Raw genomic sequence first — 19,638 nt, forward strand, 5'->3', positions numbered from 1 at the left:
CAAACTATGCAACATAGCTTTCCACAAAAAGTACAGCCGTTGTTGCCGATTGCAACAACGGTCGTACTTTTACGTTATGTGAACATAGCCTTATTGTGGTAATTATATGTCAGCAGTATTTTTAAGCCATAACCATAGTCGTGGAACCTACAGAGGGAATAACAATGATAGAAAGATTTGCAACCATTGCATGGTTTGGCCTTACTAAACTTGACTTTTCTTGCTCACCCAGTAGAATGTCTTTTAACAGTACCATAAGCAGTCTCATGTGTACCATCCTGCTCAGCCACCAGTTTCTGTCCAGCCCAGCCTGTCATTGCGCCGTGATCTCCAGCTGTGTCATCTGAGCTGGGTATGAAACTGTAAGAATCATTACCCGCTGTGATGGCAACGATTGAGATCACTGTGCAAAGACAGGCCGGGCAGATACTGGAGGCGTGTCTAAATGAGAAAAGTAGGTGTGCCGCACACGGGGCCTGTCTTCAGCGGGCCGCTGCATAGATTCTAATAAGGCTAAAAATAATAGCCCTAATGTGTAAAACAAAAAAAGTGGTGTAATTTGCCCACACTAACCAATTAATGCTCGGCTTTCATTTTACCAGATTTTGTTGAAGATATAAAAGCTTAGCTGTGATTGGTTCTTGAGGGCAAAATTACACCATTTTTTTTTCTACACAGATTGGTAAATCTGGGCCAATGTATAGATGACCTGGTAGTGTGTACAATGCATGAGAAGTAATGTTAAAACAGGACTGGGACAGCTTTAGTAGTGCTGTTGAGGTACAGTAATGTGGTGTTCGCACTGTTCTAACTGTGTGTTTTACTACCGGTCACGCACTGAAGTGGTAGCGGTGACACCACTTCTATGGTGGTTGGTAGTGCAGTATAGCCTAGCCAGTGATGGAACTGTTGTGACACCAGTGCTAGTTCAGCACACAGATGTGATGGTATACCTGCTTTTAGTTGTGGCTGGCTGTACTGTTCCCCAATGGTCGGTGACCTGCTGGGCTGTGATGGGTCCCTTGGGCTCTTGTCACAGTGGTCCAGAGTGGGGAGATGACCCACCCGGACTGTAGGTACCGCCACCCACAGAAAGGGGAAAATAAGCCAAGGAGTATGTAGCCGGTATGTGTAGGTGCTGGTGCAGTGATCACTGAATCCCAGTAGAATAAATAGAATTGCTTTACTAATAGTCTCTTGTGATACAGGATACGCTGGTAATAGACAACTTTTTGGGTACCGACTTGTGTTCACTAGATCTGTGCTGGGAAATACTTTAAGTGCTGAGGTAGGATAGCGGTGCTTGTGTAGCTTAGTGTTGAGCAGTGAAGAGAAGAGGAGTTTGTGGTGAGAGCCCCAACCCAGGGTAGTAATGTGCTCTGCTAGAGCTTGAGATAGAGATACTTGAGAGAAGAATACTTGTGCCCGAGTTTCACTAACCACCTTCTGCCCTTTAGTGTCGGGAGACCTGTCCTATCAGGGTGACACAAGCCCCAGTCTTGGTTACCTGGGCGAAGCTAAGTGTCCGAGGGTGTCCAGGTTTTACCTGCGCTGTGAGTATGTAGACCTTCGTTATGGTAGCTTTGCTCTAAATGGGTCATTTCCCCTGTCCTAGGACACTGCCCTGCACTGTTTAGAGAGGTTCACTGCATGGGCTGGGGTGACCTCTGACTCGTCCACCTTTTGGGGTCTAACACTGCATAGTTAGAATAGGTAGAGTATAGGAACTTAAAGTCTCTGGGCTCTCCATAAACATGTGTCTTTGACTCTCCAACACAGCTGGACTGTCCCAGACAGGGATCCTGGCAGAGCCAGGCCCTGGCTGAGTTCAGCAGGGATGCCTGTTCTAAGTGTGTGTCCTACTCCCCAGAGAATCAGAGGGAAACTGATGCTACGCTTCCTCTTCCTTACTCTGACTACTTCCTACCAGAGTATGTAAGAGTCCCTATGAGTGGTGAAGAAGAGTGTGTGCAAAGCAAGAAGTATAGAGATGGGTAGAAAGGAAAGGAGCATCTCCACTGGATCACAGGATCACAGAATACAAATAAAACAGTAACCCTATGGTAACTACAGCTGTGCAACACATATATGCAAGTTTATACATAGAATACTGACATCTGGTGGCGAACCTCACAAAGATCTTCATCACCACTTCAGTCCTGTCACTTCAGGATTTCGTGACAGGTGCCATACAAAGAACACCAGTGGTGGGACACCACAGTAAGTATACTTAAAGTGGTTGTCTAATAACATAAAACCATGACTGGCTGATGAGTATTTTTGTAAATCAGTGCTGCACACCTCTACCCACTAAGGCAGGTGCTCAGTGGTCAGCAGGTTCTTCAACCCAAATACTGGAAATAGTGGTAAGACCACGGCACTCTTTGAATCATGGGAATGTGAATATTTATTGTACAGTGAAAAATAACAGGATTTTTACTCCAACCGTTGCAGCAAGAATAAGAGAGCAAGAGACCATGTACGCTGGCAACGTTTCGGTCCAGCCAGGACCTTCCTTACTCAACCGGCTCATTCTTCTCCTTGCTGCACAACAGAGACCTCATGGCCAGAGGAAGCTTCTGGCTGGACCGAAACATTGCCCGCTTACATGGTCTCTTGCTCTCTTATTCTTGCTACAATGGTTGGAGTAAAAATCCTGTTATTTTTCACTGTACAATAAATATTCACATTCGCATGATTCAAAATGTGTCGTGGTCTTACTACTATTGGCTGATGAGTATTGACCGCATAGTGATCAGCTTCCGAGATGCCATTACCTGTCCACATAGAACGTCACCAGAAGTAGTACAATAGAAAACCAGCAGTATATCTTCTTTTTTATTTTCTATGAAGCTCAGGCTACATAATAAAAGCACCTCTTGCCTGCACAACCCCTTGAGGACATATGAATTATCTGACAGTTACTTATCTGACAATGAAATTATAATCTGCATCTAAACAAATTCAGGGATTACCTGCATTTGTAGAGCTCTGTTCACATCACTTTCATGGTCTGTGTTTAACATACATGCCAGGATAAGTTGCTGAAGAAGCCCATAAAAAAAAAAAAGAAAAATAGAATTATACAGTGCAGTTTTTTTTGCAATAAGAGAAAATATATTATTCTCTGTCAGATTAAAGCTGGCGATGTTTACACATAACATTTAGCTGGTATTCACATAAACATGATGTTAACAGAGACTTAGCAACATTTACAGTTACATACTGTCTCTAAAAAAAAAAGACCAGTTTTCTTTCCACCAAACCCAAAAAAATAAGAAAATATGGAAAAACAATTTGACACTTCAGAATTGAAGCTCTCTCCTATCACCAGGCCTTTACTGAAAAGCCACTTAAAGAGGAAGTCCGTCCATTTTAAAAAACTGGCAGTCGGCAGGGGGTCCATAATAACAAACCACTACTTACCTCTCCATGTGCCTATGAAGCACCGCACAGCAAGGCCCCTGGACCCCCACCGGAAGACATTTTCCCCTTAGTCCTGATGACTTCATGACTCGGGGTAAATCTTTAAATTATAATGTGCCAATTGCCGCACTGTGTGATGTCCAACCAAACTGAGTCGCCAGTCCCAGTATCACTTCAAAGCAGAATCACATAAATCACATAGGACACATAACTTCTTTTTGCTTAATGTCTTTTTATTGCCAAAAATGTAAAAATACACACTTCAGTTACAAAAATAAGAACCAGTCACATCACCACAGTGCTCAGGATCAGCAGGATTCATGATCAGTCATGACTCGGGGGGGGGAATGCCGACCCAGCTAATGGACAGACAGTCCATGAACCAGGTTGTGACGGCGACTCAGAAGAGATCCCAGAGTGGCAATCTGGCACAGGAACAGGTGAGTAATAATAGTTTATTATGTTCCTCCAGCAAAAAATCTACAGCAAATCTGCACCATTTCCCTGCAGAAACCCAAAACATTTCTGATCCATGTAAAAGTACCCTAATAGTTAGAAGTCCTGAATGGGAGACCCCTGTATTAATTCAAGATTTCCTAATAGAGTATTTGAAAATGTATAACCAAGCATACTTAGCATTACAAGAATTTGTAATCTGCCTCTTTACCTTACTTGTTTTCTCTAACCTTTTTTCACCCCTGTGTCCCTGGGCATCCTCTGTGGCAGCTTTTTGGATTTGTGTTACAAAAAGAACTTCCAGGTCACAGGGGTCAGCAGTGACATCACAGTTCTGCAAGCCATTTGCTCCACCCACTCTACCCATAGGCAGGGAAGTGTTTGTTTTCCTACAAATGCCTTTTGGGCAGCATGGTGGCTCAGCGTCTGGCCATTACCTTTGCCAATTTGCCAATTTTTAAATCTTTTCTCTGTTATAGGACTACAAACCCCACCACACAAGTGCATGTTATGAGTTGTAGTCCTGGATTACATATACACTATAGTAGCCATCCTACAGGTCGGTGGTTTACCTCTACCAAGTTTATCTCTACAATACACAGCTAGGATGGTGACTGACATGATCTCCTCTCCACATTACAGACAGCAGCAGCACTGCCCTGACACTGTAGATCTTTACAGTACAATATTAACAATATAGTTCCTTTATTTATACAACTCCAACCTATTCTGCAGAGACTGTAGTAATTTATTTTGGTCACTGTCCCACATGGGGGTCACAATGTTTTGGAGGTTGTGATAAAATCCATGCAAACTTTGGTGAATATACATGTGGTGTGGGTTGGGGTACACTTGGGCACTTGTCACAGTGGCCAGGAGTGGTGTTAGATTCCACCCCGGACACACAGACACTGCACTTGAAAGGGGTAGCCCAAGTGTAGGTGCAGGTGCAGCGACACAAAAACAAGGCCAGCACTTAATCAGGATAACCTTTTTACTTGAAAAGACTTCAGTGGAATACAGTACCAAAAATAGTAACGCCTTCAAGAGCAGGTGAAGGTGGCAGTGGTGACGAATAAGAGTAGTTGAGGTAGCTTAGAGTAGGTTAAGGGACCATCTTGGAGGCATTGTCCAGGTAGTAATGTATTCTGCCGGGATTGTTTAGTAGAAGTAGTGTTGAAGAGTGTGGAGAATAGATTTAGATAAGTTGCTATTTGACGGCCTTTTGCTTACACAGTCTCGGTGACCACCCTGTGAGGTAGTACGAGCCCCAGGCCTTTACAACTGGGTGTAGCAGACTTTCCAAGGTTTCCCAAAAAAGCTGTGAGGAGTCAACAAGATACTTACTTCATCTTTTCATTATTTGTCTTGCTGAGGATCACTTTGTTGCTTTGGTAACTGCCCTGAGAATACAAGAGACGGGTTCCTGGCTTGAACAAGGTTTACTGAAAAGGGCGGTTACCCCTCCTGAGGGTTTAGCACCGAATACTGGAGTAGATCTCTCTTAGGAGAAGTAGATATAGTCCCAGTCTCACTCCCATCTCCTTCACGGACTATATAACACAAGGCTCCTTGCCCTGGCCTAAGCCAGGTCTGGCTGGAAAGTGCTGCAGTAGACTCTCTCTCTCTCTCTTGTTCTCCTTAAAGAGGAACTCCAGGTAGAGTTCACATAGAATCACATAGAATTGCTCACCTGTCTAACCGAGTTTTGAAACTACCAAAAATCCACACAGCAACACCAACACAGCACGCTGTATTCTCTACCTGTAACACCACACAGCACACTGTATTCTCTACCTGTAACACCACAGAGCACACTGTATTCTCTACCTGTAACACCACACAGCACGCTGTATTCTCTACCTGTAACACCACACACCACACTGTATTCTCTACCTGTAACACCACACAGCACGCTGTATTCTCTACCTGTAACACCAACACAGCACGCTGTATTCTCTACCTGTAACACCACACAGCACACTGTATTCTCTACCTGTAACACCACACAGCACACTGTATTCTCTACCTGTAACACCACACAGCACACTGTATTCTCCACCTGTAACACCACACAGCACACTGTATTCTCCACCTGTAACACCACACAGCACACTGTATTCTCCACCTGTATGACCACACAGCACACTGTATTCTCTACCTGTAACACCACACAGCAGGCTGTATTCTCTACCTGTAACACCACACAGTACACTGTATTCTCTACCTGTAACACCACACAGCAGGCTGTATTCTCTACCTGTAACACCACACAGCACGCTGTATTCTCTACCTGTAACACCACACAGCACTGTATTCTCTACCTGTAACACCACACAGCACACTGTATTCTCTACCTGTAACACCACACAGCACACTGTATTCTCTACCTGTAACACCACACAGCACGCTGTATTCTCTACCTGTAACACCAACACAGCACGCTGTATTCTCTACCTGTAACACCACACAGCACACTGTATTCTCTACCTGTAACACCACACAGCACACTGTATTCTCTACCTGTAACACCACACAGCACACTGTATTTTCTACCTGTAACACCACACAGCACACTGTATTCTCCACCTGTAACACCACACAGCACACTGTATTCTCCGCCTGTATGACCACACAGCACACTGTATTCTCCACCTGTAACACAGATATTGGAATCAAGTAAAGAACTTTTTGAATTTAATTTAATTATTTTTTCTTCTCATCTCCACACACATATTATGATCAAGCATCTTTTGTATTTGAAGTTGAGCCCCACAATAAGGACTCTATCCTATATTATCTTACATGGGATATACAGTTTATGCATTGTTTTTTGTCCAGGTGGGATTGGCAGTGCCGACTCTGATCCTCTGTGCCATTTAGCCTAATTTAATTGTGTTAGTACATCATTTTTGTGAAGATGCTGCAGTACTGCAATGAAACACCATGTGTGAAAATAGCCCTAATTTCACTGCAGACTTTTGCACAAATCAGTTGCTGCAGCTACTTCTGTCAGTCCTTACCTGCTCAGGTGTAGGCTGGAGAGGCTAGTCAGACGGTGAATCACCTGACGGTGAAGCCTCCTGTGACATCATGCCCTGTCAAGTCTGCATCATCAGCCTGTGCTCAGCAAACACACTCAGTGTGAGACAGAGGCATGTAATCTCTGTCTACTTCTACAGGGGTGGGGCTAAAGGAATGTGGATGCATAACTCCACCCACCTGAGGACTCCTACTCTGTTCACAAAAAGTTAAGAAAACACAGGCAGGGTGGTCATATGACTAAGCTTAAGAACACAATAAGCGCTCTAAATAAAAAATAAAAATGTATGTAGAATATATAACACCCACAGAAGTCAATGCAATGCTAGTTTATTCCGGACAACCCCTTTAAAGGAAAACTAACATCAGATTAGAAGACTCTAACTTGCTGTTATATTTCCATATCCCCTCCTCCAGGCTGTACTGCCCTGCTCTGTTGCAAGTGAGTCCATAAGATGGCCGAAATGGAGGAGCATGTGACCATGCCTCTCCCCCTGTGTCTACCACTAAGCCTGTGGAGGGCACTGGGGGGCGGGGCATGGTCACATGCTACTCCCTATTCACCATCTTATGGAAAGACTCACCACAGAGCAGGGCAGTACAGCCTGGAGGGGGGTAGTCTTATTTTAGCTAGGAGCTGCTGTCAGTATATGCAGTGAGTACAGTCACTAATACTGTAGACTGAGCAGTTTTAACTGTCCAACCCCTTTAAGGGTGCCGTGTTTTTACTGTTAGTTTTATCTACATTCCTGCAAATAGCTGATTATTATTAGTTTTTTTTTATAGAGCTTTATGCAACAAAGGTATTACTAAGCTTTTTGTTTTGGGTGCAGTGTTCAATTATAAATTGGGGATTTCTGGACCAACATCTGTATAATCATTATAATCCACTGGACAACAGCATGATTGAATAGATGTCAACATACATCCCTAACCCTATATTATGAGTTCTTAAATTCTAAGATGCAGTACATACAGCCACACTCCTCCCTATCAGAAATTCAGAGATTAAAATAAACTTGGCCACATCTGAAAACTAGAATAGACACTTGTAATCACAAGACTTTTTAAGCTAACAGAAAGTATGACCTTGCAGATCTGGGAGCTTTGATGTGGCCCGTCCATTTTATGACCAACTCCAACCTCCAGTTTGCAAATCTAAGATGTTGATTGTACTGTTAGATTTTTGGGGTAAAAAAATAAAATAATTAAATGTGAATGTTATGATAAAATTATCCTCCCAACTTTCAGGGTTTGATCAAAATTTGTTGGCTTAACACAATGCATATGAGTATGCAAAAGTAGACAAAGGAACAGAGCTTCCTCTAGAGCTGATCTTAACCTGAGTTAATAGTACCTATAAATTTCCTGTCAGGAATAAGACACTCAGATCAGATTCTAAGCTCATAAAGAACTCTATTTGTAATGATGTGAGGCGCCAGACTTAGCCAAATGTATGAGGCAACATTGATTGGTTAATTTAACTCTTTGGTGAGATATTTTTGAATTTGATATTATGATGCCTTAGCACACATATTTTATTGACTACAAATATCTGGTGATAATAAAAGGAATTTTACTTGTATAAATACATAATTTGATAAAAGTTATCACTAATAAAAAAAAGTGTTGGTGTTGCCTATGACAAAAAGGGTTTACTTAGCCTATTGAAGTGGTACTCTGGAGAAAATACATCTATTTTGAAATCAACTGGTGCCAGAAATTTTAAAGACTTAGAAATTATTTCTTTAAAAAAAAAAAAAGCTTTTTAGTATTCATCAGCAGCTGCCCTGCAGGAAGTGGTGTTTTCTTTCCGGTCTGACATGGTGCTCTCTACTGTCACCTCTGTCCGTTTTAGGATTTGTCCCAGGTTTCCTATAGGCATTTTATACTGCTCTGGACAATTCCTGTCACGGACAGAGGTGGCAGCAAAGAGCACTATGTCAAATTAGAAATAATACACCACTTTCTGTAGGGCATGCAGCAGCTGCTAAGTACTATCTTTATTTTTATTTTTTCAGAAACCTGACGGCATGCTGACACTGGTTTTTCCTTTTAATACAAAAGATTTCAAAGTAATTTTGGATGAGCATTAGTCCCAATTACAATGAGTCTTATCTTTGTATGGACTACCTGACCTGATTTTGCACTAATTCTTGATGGACTCCATGCCTGACATTTAGGAATAAGGGGAATATATTTAGATTGGTGGGGATTCTTATTAAAGAAATGGGACATTCACATATTGTTATGGAAAACCAGAAATTCAATGCTAAAACTACCATGAGATTCTGTCATGTGAACAGGGTCTTAGCATTATTAATTTTCCGCCAGTATGGTTAATAAGAAGAATCTGAACCATTATTTATTTTGATCCTGGTTTAGTTCATACAGTATTTGTGATGCTTCCTCATTCCAACCTCTTCTCTAAGAGCTGATATGAAATAATTTAACACAATAGATATGTGTACTTAGTTTCTGAGTTCAGTTCTAGACAATAATTCTCACTGGGGTAAATAGTCTGGAAGTAGTTGTTCTGTCTTATAGTAATGACTTCACTGGTAGCCAAGCAGTTAATTACCCAAGACTGGAAAGGAAACCCCAGGTGAATAATGCAGGGTAAGTGTCAGCCAAATGAAGACACAGACATCAACACTGTATATTCTTCCCAGCTGTATAAACAGTGCAGGAAAATCAATATAAGTATATGGACAGTTTTCTTTGTGTCTTTACATCCTGGGCATAACGTCATGTGAACAGTTAGGCCACAATATCTTGGTCAGTCTCAGCCTGTTGCCTTCAAACCCTGGTAGAAGTCCAACTGATGGAACAAAGTTAAGGCTACGTTCACATCAGCGTTTGACCATCCGGCACCATTCCGTCTACCTTTTCCGTTTTAAAGTAAGCAATACGGAAACTGGCGGATCGGTTAAAATCCCCATAGATTCCCATGATATATTAGTGTGCTCCGTTTGCCCTAATTGTGCTCCGTTTGCATGCAATCCGTTTAAGATCCGTTTTTTTGAACGGAGAAAAAAATAGTGTTTGCAGTATTTTTCTTTCCTTTTAAAAAAACGGATCACGAACGGAAAAGGCACTTCCGTTTTTTATTTTACATTGTAGTCAATGAGGACGAATCTAAATGGAAGGTATTTCCGTTCACATCCATTTGTTTTCATCCGTTTTTTCACTGAGCATGCGCAGAAGCAGCAAGAAACCAAAGAAGAAAAATAAACTGATAGAAAGTCAGTTTTTTTAAGCCAAAATACAAATGGACCGTTAAAAAAAATGAACATTTTGCAATCAGTTTGCATCAGTCTGCTTCAGTTTATGCTCATCCGTTAAATTAATATGGATGGATCCCTTAGTAAAAAAGAGAAACGCTAGTGTGGCCGAGCCCTAACTGAAAATTTACGGTTAGTATTCAGTGCACCATCTTTAACAATGAATACAAATAAATGGATTTGACCAACCATCGGAGGTCAAAGAGATACGGTACGTGTCTAGATGATAAATGGTGCCCGCTCATTTGGATGTATCTTAGACAGGGTGCTTGTATTTTGTCATTGTATTAAGACTGCCAAAGGAAGACCAGCATTCATTCAAGGCCACAGGACTTGAAAAACCCTTATTTTTTGGTGCATAGTTCAAGATGCACATTTCTCATTGCTTGTACCAACTTGCTTTTATTTCATAGTGCATCTTGATGGTGGGTAATACACACCCACCTGGCCATCCACATGTAAAAAAAAAAAAAAAAAGATTCATCAGACCAGATCACCTACTGTTGCGCCTTGGTTCAGTTTTGATGCTCCTCTAAATATTATTGCTTTTAGTAGAAGAACACAATCAACGTCTAACCAGTCTGCAACACAGCCCCATTTACAGTGAGCTGTAATGCAGTGCATAGCCATCATTAACTTTTTAATACCAATAATAATAATAATAATAATAATAATTTGTAATGATTTATATAGTACCAACATATTCGTCAACATTTTGCAATTTTGGGTTAGCAGTTTGTACTACAGTACCTCTTCTGTGGGATCAGATTGGATGGACTAGACTTTACTCACAAGGTACCCATCACACTGTCACCAGTTTACTGGTTGCCTTTCTTTAGACCATTAAAGGAGAAGTCAGGTATTAAAGGAGAAGTCAGGCGAAAGTCAGACGTCAGGCAAAATTTTTTATTAAAGTACTGTATTGCCCCCCCCCCCCCCCCCCCAAGTTATACAAATCACCAATATACACTTAATACTTATTATTAAGTGCTTTTTTCCCTGCACTTACTACTGAATCAAGGCTTCACTTCCTGGGTAAAATGGTGATGTCACGACACAACTCCCAGAGCTGTGCGGGCTGTGGCTGCTGGAGAGGATGATGGCAGAGGGATGCTCAGTGTCCCTCTAGTTCCCTGTGTCCCTCAGTGTCCCCCTGCCATCATTTCCAGCAGCCACAGCTTACACAGTTCTGGGAGTTGTGTCGTGACATCACCATGTTATCCAGGAAGTGAAGCCTTGATGCAGTAGTTAGTGCAGGGAAAAAAGCACTTTATAAGCATTTCCCGTAGCAAGTGTATATTGATGATTTGTATAACGTTTGCGGGGGGGGGGGGGGGGGGGGCAACACATTACCTTAACCACTGCATATCAGAAATACCCCACAAAACCTGCCATTATGGAGATGATTTGGCCCTTGTCATAATCACTTAACTTGCCGATGTCAATTTCCTTGAAGAACTGACTGATCACTTGCTGCCTAAAGTAGCCCAGCCCCAAACAGATCCCACTGTCACACGATAAGCGATATTCACTTTGCCTGTCAGGGGTCTCATATGATTGATCAATGTATGAAAATACTCCTACTGCTACATAAGCATTACTAAAATGATATAAGGAAATTGCGGTTTAAGAAATTCCCTAGTATTTTCTGAAATTTAGCTTCCCAAGGGAAGTAAAATGTTAATACATCAGACATTATTCTTATGCTAGGGCTGTAGATGTGACACTGTTTCATTGTTTTACAGATCTCAATAAATAGTAAGGACAGGGAGATAAGAATAGTGGTTAGGAAGAGGTTAACTATCCCTGTAAATTTAATTTCCACTAAACCATTTGCTTTCACTTACATTCCGTTGAAACCCTAGACTGTTGGCAGCCCGGAAAACATTGCGTTTCCGACTCGCTACGTATATGACCAAATACAGCAATTTTGATGGGAAATAAGAATGAAATAATGGAAAATATTTCTGGAAGCTGGATTTACAGTGTCCTCACACTTGAACAAGCCAGCATTAATATCTTTTTATCATTTTAGGCTACGAGGGGTTAAGCTTTTAGGGTACGAGGGGTTAAGTTATGTCTTTTTTTTCAGCAAACTCTTTTCAGGTGAATTAATGTATGCATCATAATCTGATAAATGGGGTGCTGAAATGGCACAAGAAACCATACTGAACACACATATAAACTTGCATTCTTTTCTTGCCAAATCGCCATACCAAGTGCTTTAGCTCATAAATTCCCCTGGCTACTTACTAGATGTGACTGTTCTAATTTTGATATTGTAAATTCAGTAAATATGAAAAAATACTCAGGACAGCACCAGGAGGGGTCAGCTGAGTACTGTAAAAAGAATTAGTTAAAAGCCTAAAGGACTCTATGATTCATAAAGTTTTACTTAAGGTATCAGCGATACTGACCAAATGCAAGCACACCTTCTACTCTTGCTTGTTTGTTGAGTCTGTCCATGGCTATATTGACAATCACTACTGGTACTAAAAGGGGTACTCCAGCCAAGATTTTACAGAGCTCTGCCACCGGAAGGATGACATCATGGCACAGCTTCTTTCCAGCACTGCTGTGCCATAAAATCAGCTGCAGAGGACGTCCCTTGCTTTAGGCCGCCCTATTCCTCAGACACAGCACTGTGCCGTAAGCTTGGCTGGAGTACCACTTTAACTGGTTCAAAGTACACTTGGATGAGGAAACCAACTAAAGACTAGGTCATGAAGTCTTAATTTTTTGTGGGCAGTGTTCTTTTAAACTGAAAGGGGTGGTGTCACAATTGCTTTTGCAGACAGCCTTAACACATGTCTGTAGTGGGCTCTCAAGACGGCAACCGCACCTGGCAATAGCGGGCCCCCTGCTCCTGAGGGGCCCACTCAGCTGTTGGATACAGTGCCCGGCCAGGGCTGGTTCTTCTCCCTGCTCCCTTCCTCCTGTACACTGCTGCTCTGCTGATGGCCCCTCCCCCTCCTCTCCTTCACTGGAGATATGGCTCCTGCTGGTCACTTAGTCACTGATGTGTGTATGTATATGTGTATATATATATGTGTGTGTGTGTGTGTGACTGTTCCATTTTTCTTCCCCATGGATTTATTCACTCCCTGGTTTCCTCTCTGAACTGTTACCTGGCTGTCCCTTAATCCCCCTTCCTTGCATGTGAAGTGAAAACCAACTGCCAGTACTAATGGGACCGATCACGTTGTCTGCGACTAAACTGAGAATTAGTGACCCAACCTAGTGGATGCCTGGCAGGCCTTCACCAAGAGCAACAGGTTATCAAACAAAGCAGGAACATCGGAGAATTAGTAAATCTATACCTTTCAAAAGATACATTTTAAGAAATGCATGTACGTTTAATATATATTTTATTTAACTTAATACATCAAGATAGACTAGTTTTCCTTGAGACACAACCCCTTTAAGTTTTATTGATTTGATTTGAAATATAAAAAAAGACATCTGTACAAACATCCTGGACAAAAGGAAACCATTTCTCATTGGCTCTATCTTGCCTATATGCCTTACATTATAAGCAATAACCCTCATATTACTTCCCATCTGCTGAGAGCCTCTGTACATGGATTCAACATAAAATGAATCATCTATGGTGTGTTTTTAAATTAATTCCAATTAATGCTGTGTTCCCACATCTCCAGTTTTGCTGTGTTTGTTTGTTTATGGAATTAGAACCTAACGGATCTATAATTCTGACTGTCTGGGCTTTTCTTTGTGATTCGCATTACCAGGCTTCATCAGATTGTTTATGACAAGAAAAGCACCTGTGATGAAGCCTGGTATTGCTGTTCACATGGAAACGCCCAGTCAATTTAGACAATTAGTTAGTTCAGATTAGTTAGGTTCTAATTACGTAAAAAAATAAACGCAGTAAAACTAGAAATGTGGGAACACAGCCTTAATCTTGCCAATTGTGGTAATTTTTTTGCCTATAAAAGACGTTGTGGCAACTTAACCTAAAAGTGGTATAAAGACAGTACCATGTGGCAACAAGAGAGAATCACTGACCCGAGAAAGCTAAAACATAACTTCTAATGATTCTCTTTAACAAACCTATAGGACCAAAACATAAGATAAGAATAGAATAGTATTGGATTGGGAATCCAAGAGACATATGGCTAGGTACATGTACCAATCAAGTATCCTATTTGTATTTCAAAAAGACCAGTATTTAAATACATGGACTAGTATCAGTACACAAGTGATGTTCCAATGCATCACAGTGGCTCTACTGGAGCTGTATTATGATCAATAACTTTTGTGGCAGATTTTGTATTATACATCTACAGATACCATTCTTGTTGGTTTTCTCCATATCCCAGTCACTCTTATTCACTCTGGGGAAAAACAAATTGAGATTGGTGCATGTTTTGAGTATTGTTTACTGGGGCTTTTTAGGTCACATTCTGGTCCTCACACACATTAGACACCATGCCCCTGTGCATTCTCCAATATATTGCTGAAAGCTCCGGACATTATTGTGCCCATTGATGTTTATGGCTATATGCACACATTAGCATTTGTTACCAATCTGTGCTGGTGCCATCATCCACATAGGTGCCAACAGTCCAGATTTTAAAGGGACAGTCCCGCCAAATGAATGTCCCAAGTCTGCCCTGACAAGCCCTGCCCCTGATTACAAGCCCTGCACCCACCATGAGTGGGATATTAACTCTATCACTGCCAGAGTGCACAGGGCCTGAGAAGGTTAGATGGCATGTACAGCAGGTGGGATATTAACTCTATCACTGCCAGTTAAGTCACCCAACTTTCCCAGCATCTTGTAGCCAGCATGATGGAGGTCACACAGCTTTACAGCATCTTGTACTCATGTGTATGGTCCTAACTATAAGGTCCATACAATGAGGACAATATGGGGAAAAATCTGAGAAAAAGAAAAAGATGACAAGCCACACCCGGCAAAACACACCCACAATAGACCATGACCCCCAGAGATCACACCTACAATAAGCCACACCCCTTGTTGCCAAAGCCTAGGTGTCCCTGGGAAAAAATTTCAAAAGTTAAAAACTATGGATCCATGCTGAAAAAAACACCAGGTCGATGCAAATTGCTAAAGGCTTATGGACCAATGAAGCTTCTGTAATTTCTGGATCTGTTTCCTTCTCCTCTATCTTAAATTCCTTATTTTTGTGAATCCTCAAATATGAAGACAATATGGATGCATTGTGGACTACCTTTTGCAAAAGGTGAATTAAATATTGCAGAAAACATACCTGAACCTAAAATATGCTATATACGATTTTTTTTAATGGCCTTAGAGTACAGAAAGGATATTTGATTGCTGTATCTAATGTTATATTTCCATAGGAATTTGCCCTGTTTGTTGTCCCCTGAAGCCCCCAGTATATTATTCTATTTACATCAGATCTTATGGACCTTTGTGTTTGCATTTTAAAGACAGTCATTAAAAAATTATGTCTTTGCTATAGTGGGTCAGTAATAATTACATTGCAAAGCTCACACAGTCAATTTTGACAAAATTGCAGAGCCCACGTAATCAATATGGCTGTAATTATGTAAACAAAAAAACTGCAAAAGTGTGAACACAGCAGGAGAGCTTCATATACAAATCAGCTGGTGTTAACCCTTGACTGTGAAAGATATTGTGACAAAGTATGATTTTTGAAGTATCCAACACTTCCTGCATTTCCAAACTTGAATTTTATTTCCTTGGAAAGAGACCTAATGGCTATGGTATAGAATGATAACTTTTGCTTTTATTCTATAGGGCCCTATTACACCAAACAACTCGCCCATACTTTGCTGATTACTGGCCATTCTGGACGATAATCGTTTGGTTTGATAACTCATGTTCAAAAGGCATGTCTTTCAACATGTTCGATCAAAACGATAACGATAGTGACGGTCTGCTGCCTGTTGCCCCATGTTATAGGAGTGGCGGCAGCCAATGGGCCACCCTATAATAAAAGCACAGGCAGCGCGTGGGGAATGAGGAGAAAGCAAGCAGTGATCTGACAGATCGGCGATCGCTTCTTCCTCTAGACTTGATTGTGCCGTCTAATATGGCCCTTAGTGGCCCAGCTTATGAAGTGCAGTGTCGATCAAGCAGGGAGGGGCAGATAGGAAGCATTCCAACTTGCAGCTATTCAGGAGCTAGGGAAAGAATTCTTCTACATCCTAGAAGCACAGCTGGATACATGAATGGTACCGTGTGTCTCATTGACACAACAGTTTACACTTTAAGGATATGTTCACACTGAGTAAATTAGGCGGAATTCCTCAGTGTGCCATAGCCTATCTATGGGAGAGCGTGCGCTCCTCCGCTGATGCCGCTCAAAGAAGTAACATGTCACTTCTTTGAGAGGAGAGCGGCGGCAGCGGAGGAGCGCGCACTCTCCCATAGAGATGCTATACACACTGAGGCAGGCGGAATTCCACCTAATTTACTTAGTGTGAACATACCCTAAAGTGCAGCCCAAATCAACAGTACGAGTGAATATAAGAAATTCTGTAATCCTGCAATCTTACCTCACCAAGTTACCAGACCAACACTGAGCATTCTGATCTGTGAATCCAACTTTTTATGTGCCTAGACAGTCTCCAAACTGCAGGGATGTTTCTCTCATCTTCCTGCTCACTCATCCCCCCCTCCATAGGTTATAATGGATGTAGCAAACCCGTCTTCACTTTGCTTCTCTGTAATGTGGACTACTTTGCCTGATAATGCACAGATAAGTAGTGAGGGAGGGAGGCTGGAAAACACCATTCTGAGTACAGAAGGAAGTTGTTTTGCCTAATAAAGACTATAATAGAGCTTTTTAAAATCTTGATTTTTGCAAAGTTGTTCAAAATGACAGTTACACTTTAAGGCGTGGTTGCCCAGATTTATTACTCGGTCTGAGACAAAAATATTTTAGTCTCAGACAGATAGCAACCAATCACAGCTCATTTTAAGAAACAAAAGCTGAGCTGAGATTGGTTGCTACGGTCTGAGACACTTTCAGATTGATAAACTTAGCTTAGAGTGGCTAAAAGTAATAGATGCTTATATATACTGCTCAAAATAAGGGGAACACTTAAACAACCCAATGGAACTCTAAGACAATTACACTTCTGTGAAATCACCATGAATCAATTTCTTCTGCTGTTGTGCAAATAGAACAGATAACAGGTAGAAATGATAGGCAATAACTAGACACCTCCTATAAAGGAGAGATTCTGCAGGTGGTGACCACAGACCATTTCTCTGTTCTCATCCTTTTTGGTTGTTTTTTTGGTGACTTTTCATGTTGTCATTACTCTCAGCCCTCTCATTACTCTCAACAAGATTCTAACAGCAGCAGGGGACAGAGGAGAGGGGACAGAGCTATGGACATCAGCTTATGGCATCATTATGAGCCTATAAGCTGATGTCTAAAAACAACCTGGGCATTGAGGTATCATTGGCCCATGGTAGTGAAAGGGTTAAACAGTATATATGGTCCTAAAGATCTCAACTACTTTTAAGACCAGATAAGATGTGGATGGTATTTTCTTAAGGATACATTCATGATAAAATTAGAAATATGTATATAGGAACTAAACACACGACTTATGCTAGCACAATATGTTGCTGCTTCTTCATTCTATTCCCTCATAATGTATAGCACAATATTCTGTGACACTTTCTGTGACCATTCGTCATGCAGAGAAGAATGGTACACTTTTACAATAATACAAATCACTTTTATAGATAAACCCTTTAGAGATCAGAAAGTACTGTCTAAGTATTCTGGCAAGTAAAACGTTAATACCTATTCTGATGCAAATCCCGTGTGAATCATTCTAGAGACAACCGGCTCTACTACAAAAACACAGCACATATAAAAAACAGATGCCTCTTATAATGTTACAAATCAGCTCAGGCAGCTGATGGGGATTTGCTACAGGATCATAGCATGGTAGTAGCCCTATCTAATAGCAGCTACTGTTGGGAATCCCCACAACTAGCACATATCCTTTTACACTGCATCCATATATCACAAAAGTGAGGGGTGTTTGAGAAGAGGCCCAAATAGAATTGCACTTCTCCATCACTTAGAAAGCACTTAAAGGATACCTGTCATTTCAACAAACTTGGGGCACGTCAGAGGTTTTGCTTCCATACCGATTCCTAAAATAAAGAGGCAAAAAGTTGTGCCATTCATTTCAGCTCCGCTCTCCTTGGAGAGTGCAGTAAGCAGTGTAGTGATTCATAGAAAGTCTATGAAACTTCCTACAAATCTGTACACCACAAAATTAGCTTTCTGAATAGGGACGAGGGGAAACAAATGGGCACAGTGTTCATTTCAGTGCTTTTGCTACTTAGTTTTAGCAATCAGTGGGGTTGTCAGTACCTGGATCCTCGCTGATCAAAATGTATTACAGAACGACATGTCAGAAGTTTGTAAAGCCCCCTTCACATATATCAGGCGTTTTGGCTCTGTTCCTGTTTGGTGCTGTAGCAACGCACTGGAGGGAAACTGATGTTTGAACTGATCCCATTCATTTGAATGGCACAGTTAAAACTATTCACCGCTTCAGTCTGCACGCCAGATCATCAGATACAAAGGATGCACGAATGCATCTTGCAGCACATGTGTGCCCGCATCCCAACTCACATTGCACACATCAGAGTGAACTGACATGTCTAAACTGGCATGTCTATGCAGCTGCTATTCAATGTCAGTTTTTCGTGCAGCTGGTTGGAATCCCGGCCGGAGCGTATACTATGTGTATACGCTCCGGCCGGTATTCATTCAAATACAACGTATGTTTTGCATAAATCACGGCTGTTGTTGCAATTAGCAACAACGGACGTGATTTATGCAAAACATACATTGTGTGAACATGGCCTTATACTGCAAAAATGCTTGTACATTGGAAATATGCTTACTTTCATAGAATCCATTAGTTTTAATATCTTTGTGGTAAAAAAACCCCTTCAAAATAAAAGAATAAATATCAGAATAAAAAATTCTTTAAACACTCTATTGTGATACAAAAAGGGTAATAGCTCAAATGTGGGTGCCTCAAATGGGCAAATTGTTCCTTCTTATGGTGCGTTTACACTAGCAGATTTATCTGACAGATTTTGGAAGCCAAAACCAGGAATGGATTTGAAAAGAGGAGAAATCTCAGTCTTTCCTTTATGACCCGTTCCCTGTTTATGGTCTGCTCCTGGCTTTGGCTTCAAAAATCTGTCAGATAAATCTGCCTGTGTAAACGCACCATAGGGGTCCATTTACACAAAAAGATTATCTGACAGATTATCTGCCAAAGATCTGAAGCCAAAGCCAGGAATGGATTTGAAAAGAGGAGAAAACTCAGTGTTTCCTATGTGATCTTATCCCTGTTTATAGTCTGTTCCTGGCTTTGGCTTGAAATCTTTGGCAGATAATCTGTCAGA

The 19,638-nt window shown here is 41.3% G+C and overlaps 1 protein-coding gene across 1 annotated transcript in view; it reads right to left on the reverse strand.

Moving 5' to 3' along the window:
* Nucleotides 1–19,638, reverse strand: part of ZNF469 (zinc finger protein 469) — a 387,126-nt gene that overhangs the window by 55,020 nt on the left and 312,468 nt on the right. The window contains exon 4 of the mRNA XM_069967907.1: nucleotides 2,976–3,044. The gene's annotated coding sequence lies outside the window, so the exon portion shown is untranslated. The remainder of the gene's footprint in view (nucleotides 1–2,975; nucleotides 3,045–19,638) is intronic.

This window comes from Dendropsophus ebraccatus, chromosome 4 (genome assembly GCF_027789765.1).
Source record: "Dendropsophus ebraccatus isolate aDenEbr1 chromosome 4, aDenEbr1.pat, whole genome shotgun sequence".
Lineage (NCBI taxonomy): Eukaryota > Metazoa > Chordata > Amphibia > Anura > Hylidae > Dendropsophus > Dendropsophus ebraccatus.